The sequence below is a fragment of the Punica granatum genome, chromosome 3, assembly GCF_007655135.1.
Source record: "Punica granatum isolate Tunisia-2019 chromosome 3, ASM765513v2, whole genome shotgun sequence".
NCBI classification, from domain to species: Eukaryota; Viridiplantae; Streptophyta; class Magnoliopsida; order Myrtales; family Lythraceae; genus Punica; species Punica granatum.
Genome location: NC_045129.1, coordinates 39639378 through 39646565, shown reverse-complemented (window position 1 = coordinate 39646565; position 7188 = coordinate 39639378). Strand labels below are relative to the sequence as shown.

The window sequence follows — 7188 nt, the reverse complement described above, 5'->3', positions numbered from 1 at the left end:
CTCCTAGAAAATGTAAAAGGACATTTGGAAATTCTAAAAACGTTTATGATTTCCATTTTAATCTAAAATGGACTTTGAAATACAAAAAAAATCTCATTAATAATATGAAATCATTATTTAAAATATTATTGTATTAGTTAACGTATCTATATATTAAATATATCGATTTTTAGCTTCTTATAACAAAAAAAAATTATAAATTTATCATTTATCATTTATATTGACATTTGATATTATAAATATTACACATTAATTTAATTTTATAAATTTTGACTTCTCAAATGTGGAGGGAAAAACAAACATAAGCATCTATCTTTTCAAAAGTAATTTAGTAAAAAAATGAAAGAAAATCCAAACTAATAGTAAACCTCAAAAATGAATTATCAAATTTAAGATGTGAGTAAGTAGCCCGTTTTTGAAATTATACCATTTGTTACTTAAAAAATAAAAAGACTAAAGAAAAATGAATTCTGGGAAATATGGAACTTCACTTTAGACAAAATTTCACTTATCTTTGAAGTGGAATATAAGATTTAAGAAACAAGTATGCACAAATAGAATAATTCATAATTTTATTCTTTATGTTACTTAAAAACATTACATTGCACCCATATATATATATATCAAGAAATACAAGTCTCAAAATATAATATGATGAATTATATTCTGAGTTTTAAAATCAACTGATTATATAGTTACAAGTTATGAAATTTAAATTTGAGTCGCACAATGTTGGAACTCTATCTTAATGATTTCCATCTCTCTAAATTCTTTGATTTTGTTATTTTAATTTTAGAAAATTATGTCACTTACTATGTATAAGTTTTCTTATAAATTAAAAATTTTCTTGATAAATAGCGAACAAACTATATTTTTTGGTTGATTTCCTTATTCCCTCGCATAACGCGTTGGTTTCTATCTAGTCAATCAATCAATCTTTTATAATATATAAAAGCCGGGTACAATTATGAAAAAACGCCACGAGATCCGTTTTTAAAATCTTCAACTCTTGATTGATCATCTTTTGGAATGACAGAATAATTTAATTTGTCAAATGAGATTCTTGTATTTTTCTAGTTTTATCCCCTCTTCCTTTGAAATGAATTAGATCATTTTTTTAATTGGACTAAAATCAATGAATTATCTCTAATTAGTCCACGTTATTTAGACATATTAAGACGCTTTCTTAAAAAATAAAAAATTATTATTCGAGAACTTAAAAAAGCATCTCAAAATATAAAAAAGTTTTTCATATACTTTAATTGTCTTCGTATTAAAATTCTTATGAGTAGAGTACTCTTCCCAAATTAATCATATAAAATTAAATTTGTAGACCACCTTTCTTTGTCCCAAAATTTCTCCATCCTCCCATCCCAATTCACCTGCCTCCTCCCTCTCCGAGTACATATGAATATATACTTGTGTGTGTATATATATATATATTATAATATTTTTGCATTTTTCTTATCTTACTATATTCTTATAACTTATATAAAGTCCACTTCATATTCATGCCACAATTTCTATATATCGCTGGGGTGAACAACTATTTTATGTTAAATTATGAGATCTTCAATCCAACAATCAAGCCTTGAATTTATTTCCCTTAATAAATAATTTTAGAAAAGGAAAAAGAATATATATTGAAGAGGGTATAGCGTAGTGGCTTACACTCTCGCACGATAACCAAAATGTTCCATATTCAATACTTAGTGGGACTATCCATACCCCTTTATTAGATATTAGGATTTTTATTTTATTATACTAGGCCATGTACCTCCCTTGTAACTAAAAAAAAAAAACTATGTTCACCTTTTGATCAGAAGCAATACTTAATTCAAAGGAAATTCTACTATAACACCGTGTCACCATAACATATTTAGTACTTTAGTTCAAATATTTAGTATTTCAATTTAAATATTTAGTACTTTTACTATTTGTGATGGATTATACAAAATACTAAACAATTCAATCGTAATACTAAACAGTTAAATTGAAAATAAAAATAAAAAGAACTTGTATTAATCACGATTATTAAAAATACTAAACACTTGAAGTGAAGTATTAAACGTTTGACTAAGAGTACTAAATATGTTACACTGGTACAAAGTCATATTAGCAAAAATCTGAATTCAAATCAAGCTTGTCCCCACCATACGGCCCAAAGATTCGCATGATAGAAGATTGATGAAGAAGGTGTGTATATATATATATATATATAACTAAGAACACGTACATAATTAATTTGTAAGCAACCAAATTAAAAGACGAATTAGATCAAGTGCTAAATATGAAATGGTTGGTTTGTCTCCGGGTGATAGGACACACATTGTGCCCTAAAGTTACAACTCGCCCACTTTCCCACATCATACATATATATCTACAGGCAGCCCAACCATATAAATATAAATATATATATATATATACTCACACACACACTACTACTTGACCCTTAAGTGGCCAACCTGATGATACTAATTTTGATATATATACACATACAAGCAGATATATACACATCCCATAGAGGCAGCATGTGACATTATCATTATGCATAAATGTATAATATTCTTACCAAATAACAATCACATTAAATATTATAGCAATTAGCGCGCATGTACTCATATATATAATAAATTTCAAATTAAGAAAGGGAGGCATAAAATATTTGTGCGGGATAATTATATATAAATACGTGAGTGTAAGATATACCCTGAATTTATTTTGCTACTAGCTAGCTTTACTCTCTTTTTTTTTTTAAAGCTAGAGAAAGATATTCAAAGGGGAAATATGATCAAATCGATTCACCCAAAAATTCATCCAAAAAAAAATGCAAATCGACATGTTTTCTGAGTGATGGAGATTAGTTCGATCATGAAGAAGAGAAACCCCAATACGGCAATATGTATAAAGCATGTATAAGTGAGACAAGAGGCGGGCTTTCCGATCCAGGTTCAAACAAAGCACCAGCTTAATTAATTAAAGTACTCTATTCTATATATTGATTTTCCATTTCCACTTATAATTTCTTTTTCATTTTTGTAGACTTATTTCTTGGTTTATATCACCCAAAATAAAAAGAAAGAAAAAAATCTTGGGTCTAAATTCCAACAGGTCATCAATCTTCACAGGGATAAGTTGGTGACGGCATGCATTATATTATTCAGCAATCCTCATGTTTGGCTTCATTATTGTCCTAAAAATCAAGCAATTACAGAGACGAAATAAGCCAAAGGGGCCGATCTTGAAAGGCCAAAAAGAGGACTTTAATTAAGCGTATACATATTTGCAAGCTCAACGATCAAAATAAAGGAAGCAATGTTTATCAAAAGAAGTCCCTACAGAATACATAGAAATTAACGATTATATATAGATATATTTAGTGTGTCCACAATCTTTTTTTTTTAATCTTTTTTCTTTTTGAGTGAAATCTAAGGCGACAGAGAAACGCACAAAAACTTCTTTTCTTTTCTTTTTTCTTGAGAGAGGGGGGGGGGGGGGGGGGGGGGGGGGGGGGGGGGGGGGGGGGGGGGGGGCCGGGGGGAGGGGGAGTGGGTGTTGGTTTGAAAGCTCAGAAACTAATTAATTAGCTTTGTAATTTCTACCAAAAAGAAATAGAAGAATTCTACCAAGAAGAAAAGAAGAAGAATAATTAGTTAATTTTTAGTAAAAAATGGAGAATTAAAACATAGAAAAGAAAGGGAGAAGACTCGTCTCCAAATCATGCCTGCATGACTTGAAGCATCATGGATGCTATATAATACATATATGTATATATATCGAATCATGATCATGCATACCTATATATGCAAAGCCGAGGAAATCGATGTTATTGTTAGAGACGCTGCTACCGAGCATCGGTCTGTGTCCTGACATGGATAAGAGAGAAAGGAGAACCCGTGAAACTCAGGATAGATAGCGCCACAGCTAAGTAGCATACATATGATCATGGCGCTATCCCTCCTGAGCTTCATCGATTCTCCAAACATCCGAGAGGTCGTCGGGGAGGCTATATATAGATATACGAGCTTCATCAATTCTCCAGACATCCGAGCGGTCGTCGGGGAGGCTATATATAGATATACATATGATCGATATTATTCTCTCCGTGGAAATGGGGTGAGATCTAGATGGCTTGAATACTAAGGAGAGCTGGTCGATCGAGCTCTGCTCAGTCAATACAAGACCCAAAGCTAGCTAGCATCATCTCTTAGAGGAAGAGCTAGGAAAAGAGCTATAACCATAGCAAGCAATAGCAAAGCAAAGCATATATATTAGGTGCTGTGTGAGGGGATAGTAGCAGAAGAAGAAGCCTTATTTATAAAAGGGCAGAGAGGGGAAGGGAGGAGCTCTTCCTTTGGTAGCTAGGTTTTAAGTCAAACTTGTGATTGTCAAAATGACAAATCTACCCATCCTATTAGTTAGTACGAAATAAATTTCATTTAAGTTTCATTATGAGTCTATATATTTTTGTATTCCCTCCCGTTACCTTTTTTTTTTGCGTAAATCCTAATATCCGGAAGTCCAATTGAAATCCGACTAATTCAGTAGAGTCAGATCCACTAAAGGGTAAAACTCTCACAGCATGAATATTCTGTATTTACAAGAACTCGAACTTGTGACCTCGTTTAAACGAAACAAGTACCGAACCACTTAAGCCAACTCACGTTGGTCCGCTCTTTATCTTTCTATCTATAAGCCTTCTTACATATCTATATTGATATTATATAAAAAAAAAATTGAAAGATTTTTTTAGCCGAACGAACATATTTTTTATTATTCTACTTTTTCATATATCATTAATAATTTTTTTCTTTTTTTTTTCGTGCATTTTATCTTTTACCTTGCTTCATTCAGACGTTGCCGATCGACTCCGTTTCATTAAAAAAAAAAAAGAGTTCACTCTTCCGGCACTATTATATATATATTTATATTTCCTTTTTTCAATTGGAGAATTGAGAATTCAAATCGTACAAAGATTAAAAAGCTGGGTCCCGTACATATATATTATTCGTTTCATGTTTTTTTTTTCTTTTTTGGACCACAATTTCATGTTTAAGTAGCTTTTTTAAAAATATTTAGCCAAAGAAAAAGTACCTCTGTTTTCCACGAAAAAATATTTGATATCCATGTACAACTATATCATCTTTTATTTTTGGGTTAATGACACAAATAGGCATGTAATTTTCTCATTTTTCCACATCTAGCACATGGTTCATATAATTACACAAACATGCACGTGGTTTGCAATTTAGTCCTAATGCTCCATTTCCATCAAAAGTATCCGTTAAGTCCTCACATGGCACGTTTGTTGGCCCACTATTGCTGATGTAGGAATTAGTTGGTAATTTGTGGGCCCCAACACTCATCCCACAACCCCATTTCCTTCCGTAATGCCATGAAAGAGGCAATATCCTCCTTCATCTGAGACCTCCGGCCTCTCTCTCTTCCATTCATCTAAGCTCGGCACAACAATTCCCTCTCTCTCTTCCATTCACCAAGCTCAGCACGATAATTCCCTCTTTCTCCATTTCTACTCAGAATGATTCGATCAAAACCCTAATTTCCACTTATCAGCATGACAATTGGAAAAGAACATATACGAATCGAGGCAAAGAAAGGCTAGAACAAGCTGTTGATTACAATATAGCCTTCCCTCCATGGCTCGTGTTCCTCACTCTTGTCTCAATCTTTTCCTTCCCGAGCTTCCTCCCCTCCCCGCCATTGGCCGAGGACATCCAAAACCAAGGAAACAAAGGGAGCGGCATGGATGCAAAGGAAACGAGGTAACCATCCGAAATGAAAGCCAAACAACAAAGTGGCCACCATATCATCCAACACTGGGAATCAAGAAACATATAGCGTAGGAGGGTGAAGTATAAAAACGTTTTACAGAAGCACAAAAAGGCTTTGAAGTCTATCCATTTAGCTATAAATGATATCCTATTATCAAGTAATCAACCTTGACTCAAGAGCCTTTACGAGAAAATGCAAATCATCGATCTAAGGTATGAATAAGACTCTCAAACCCACATAATCAAATCAGCTACGACAACATCCAAATCCATAAATAACAGAGGGAGTGAGAGAAAGAGAGAGAAATCCAACGCCTCCCCTCCCTTCCTTGTACTTGGCAAGCAAACCCAACACCTCTATGGCCCTCTTAAGGCCAGAATCCACGATATCAAGAAGAATTGGGACGACCCCACCAGCGATGGCCCGCTTCCTATTATCAGAGAATGAACAGATAGCAAACAAGACAGAAAGGGCCTCATTTTCCCGATCATTCCCGTCCCTCATGAAGGCAATTAGAGACACAATTGCCAAAGGTTACTCCCCAATTAAGGTCATGTTCACCTCTACAACTGCGAGGCTCATGATGATAGTGGCAGCGAGGGCCCTGCAACTGGCCAAATTATCCCTCAGTGCAGTCGCTATCTTCCCAATTGCCCGTTCAGTGACCAGCACGACTTTGTTATCGTCATTGAGGTTGAGGTTGAGCACCAAGCTAAGAGCTTCCTCCTGCATGATGGGATCGTTGGAGTCTATGCAAATGAGCACCATCGAGACGGTACTGAACTTGGAGAGGCGGCAGAGCTTGACATGGCGGGAGAGATAGTTCAGCAACGTCCGAGGACCGAGAGGTTAGGGTGAAGGTGAGGCCATAGGGGTCCTGTTGGAAGGATAGCAGGTGGGAAATGAGGGAAGACGATGGAGTTTTGGAGAGAAATGAAGGTTATGGGTGACGAATGGGTCCCAGAGATTGTCAGCCACCTTCCATGTTAGCACTGGTGGGCCAGTCAAAGTGCCACATTATCGCTTAATGGGATTTTTCAGAACTTGACGGAATGATAGATGCGGGACTAAATTCCAAATCACATGCATGTTTATGTAATTATTCAAAACATGAGCTAGATGTGGGAAAAAGAGCAAATCACATGCCTATTTGTGTCATTAGCTCTTTATTTTTTTTGGATAAGTAGTAGTACAACTATATCTTCTCTTAGTTAGCATGTCTTCAACTTAATAATTTCGCATTATTATAGATTTCAATGTGCCTTGTCCTTCAATAATTAATAATTTTACCTTGTTTAAGAACGTATTAATTTTTGTCCAATTCAAATCAGGTCAGCTCACTAAGAGGTAAAAGTAAAGCTCTTCAAACTTTATTTAAGAGGAATAAGCACTGAC

General features: G+C 34.4%; 1 pseudogene; it reads right to left on the bottom strand.

The window, feature by feature from the left end:
- Nucleotides 1-5827: 5827 nt before the first annotated feature.
- Nucleotides 5828-6642, bottom strand: LOC116200649 (annotated as a pseudogene).
- Between the last annotated feature and the right edge of the window lie 546 nt (nt 6643-7188).